Genomic DNA, 3,182 nt, shown 5'->3' on the forward strand with positions numbered 1-3,182 from the left:
CACACACAAATACTACACACAAATACTACACACACACAAATACTACACACACAAATACTACACACACACAAATGCTACACACACATACTACACATACACAAATACTACACACACACAAATACTACACACACAAGTACTACACACACAAATACTACACACACACAAATACTACACACAAATACTACACACACACAAATACTACACACACAGACACACAAATACCACACACACACAAATACTACACACACACACAAATACTACACACACACAACTACACACACACACAAATACTACACACACACAACTACACACACACACAAATACTACACACACACAATAAAATAGGATGATCAAAGGCAGCACAGTTCTGCATTGTAAAATTAAGAATTTTTTTGTGACATTTATTTGTCCCCTGGATTTGAGTGTTACCAAGAGACCATCTTGTCCAGATTAATTTTTGCTTAGCAGGTTCCAATTTTTATATCATGTGTTCTCATGTTTCACAGCATCTGAACACTAAGCCTCTAGAAATTCTCTTTCAGCCTCTAATTTGTGGCTTCTAATCTGCTGCAGTTTGGGAAATCAAATAATGCATCTTGCTATAATTGTATCCAATATCAGATAAAAGGGAACATGTCTGGAGTGGGGGCCTAGAGGGGCCTCAGGTGACCTTCTGATGAACTTGATAATAGTTCTTCATATAGCCCTGGAAAATCACGTAAACTCTCTGAATTTCAGTTTTTTTCTTCTGTAAAATATGGAGCTGGACTCAGTGGTCTTTAAACTCCTTAATAGCTCTGGGACTTGTTTTGGTTCTCAATGGCAATATTTTTGTTGTTATTTTATGATTATTTTTTCTTTCCTTAGTTTGCTGAATAAGAGACCTTTTGAAGTGTTACTGCGTTTTATTCTCACAATTATTAATGGCAAGGTCTTTTCTAAGAATTCAAGTAGAAAACGATACTCAGCAGATAGGTCATATAAACGATCCTGTTGTGGCATTTTAAAACATTCTATAGGTGTCAATGTAAAGATTTACAATAATGTATTTGTATCATCCCATCGAGCTACATTATATCATTAATAAATGTTTGATGTTTGGATGAGTGAATGAACATGTAACAGACTAGGTCAGGTAGTATCATGCATCAATTAGAGAATGGAATTTAAATTTTAATGACTTTTCCATCATTCTTCAATTTTTTCTCTTTGGTTGTTTAGTTTACAAAAAAGTATCTGTCTCTTCCAAATTTATATGTAAATAATAATTTTCAATCTATATGGACACAGAATAATTATTTTTATAGAAGTGATTCTTCACTAATATATTTGTTATTTGGCTTTCCTGAATCTCCCATAACTACTATTGTAACTGAAATAAGCCATTCTGATATACACACACACACACACACACACACACAAACACACATATATATATATACATAAATGAGGAAATGACTAACAATGATTAGTAGTTTATTAAAAGGATTTTTTTAAATAAGTAGCTGTGTGCAGTGAACCTAATTTCTTTCTCTTTACAACTTCCCTTCTATTACAAGCTGTTAAGCTCAGAGCCTAGATCAGCTAAACAGCAGACTCAGTAACAGTAAATGAAGTGCTGTGAGTTTACATCAGACTAATTAGTCTAAGGGATAAAAAAAAAAGGGGGGGTTGGGGGAAGGGCTTGGGAGGACTTTTCAGGTTGCTTTGTGAAAGGCAGTTTGCTTAATTAAGCCAACCACTAATTGTTAAATATTTTTTAGGCATTAACAGAGCTACTCTGAGTGTAATTAAATTTTGATTTTAGTGGTATTTGCCGGGATTAAAGTCACAATCTGCTGAGGCACTGGGGTTAGTTAATATTCACTTCACTGCCACAGCTGTCCTCCATTACAATACAAAGGACAGGAAAAGAGACAGCAGAGTGGGGGTGAAGTCATGAGAAAGCTATTCATTCATCTGGACCAGCTCTGCACTCCATAGCCTTGTGCAAATGGGTCTGAGCTGGATGACACACCACCAGGCATTAAATCCGATTTAATTTCATACAATAAAGGGACAGCTAAGCCCTGCACGTTTTTTATTTTTATACAGGAGACTATGGAATGTATTAAAAAATCATCATGTGATTATCATATGTTTCCATCCAAGTAGTATTTCTGGATTTATTAGCTCTGTAGGAGTCCACCAGGATTGTAAACCAATTCATGCTAGGCCATTATTTGTCCCAGCTGAGCATGAATAAGTGCTGCGGATGGTGGTAGTGACTTTAAATCCCTGGTAAAATCTAACCTGGCATGAGCAATGTTTTGAGGACTTTTTGGTGGTTTTGGTTTTTTTTTTTTTTTTGGACCAAGACTGACAAAAAGAAAAACCAATGGGGTTATGTGCGCTTGAGATGGTTGAAGCTCAGCATTCTTGCCATGACTGACAAGGAACATTTCTACTGCTGACTCATAACATTGCCGGCATTTCATGTGGTTTTTGGTCATTTTAATTAAATAGCTTTAAGCAATGCCTTGCAGTTATTACATACAGTTACTACATACTCCGGGTAGGCATAAAAAGAAATCATTTTGTCCTCTGTTCCACTCCCCCCACTCCACAAAATAAGCCAATCAAGAATCTACCATAATTTAGTGTTCAGTTATTACACTGGCTAAAGTAGAACTTTCAGAATAAAATACAATGTAGGGTCCCTGCATCTACACAGAGGCCATCTGTGGTATTAGGCTCACCATATACACAAAACACCAGCCTTGGAACTAGCTTTCCAATACAAGTTAGAACTGGATGTAGTAAGTGTGAGGAATCAGGTTGCTTATGTCTTATTTCGGCAAAAAATATATATATATTTATTTTAAAAAAGTCACTAAGAACTGGAGTTTACCTTGACATTAGAAGAAAGAGAATGAAAATGAAAAATAAAAAGGGAGAGAAAGGGCTGGACACGGTGACTTACACCTGTAATCCCAGCACTTTGGGAGGCCAAGGCAGGTGGATCACAAGGTCAAGAGATCGAGACCATCCTGGCCAACATGGCGAAACCCTGTATCTACTAAAAATACAAAAAATTAGCCAGGCATGGTGGTGGATACCTGTAGTCCCAGCTACTCAGGAGGCTGAGGCAGGAGAATCACTTGAACCCGGGAGGCGGAGGTTGCAGTGAGCCGAGATTGTGC

This window comes from Colobus angolensis, unplaced genomic scaffold (genome assembly GCF_000951035.1).
Source record: "Colobus angolensis palliatus isolate OR3802 unplaced genomic scaffold, Cang.pa_1.0 Scaffold604, whole genome shotgun sequence".
Taxonomy (NCBI): domain Eukaryota; kingdom Metazoa; phylum Chordata; class Mammalia; order Primates; family Cercopithecidae; genus Colobus; species Colobus angolensis.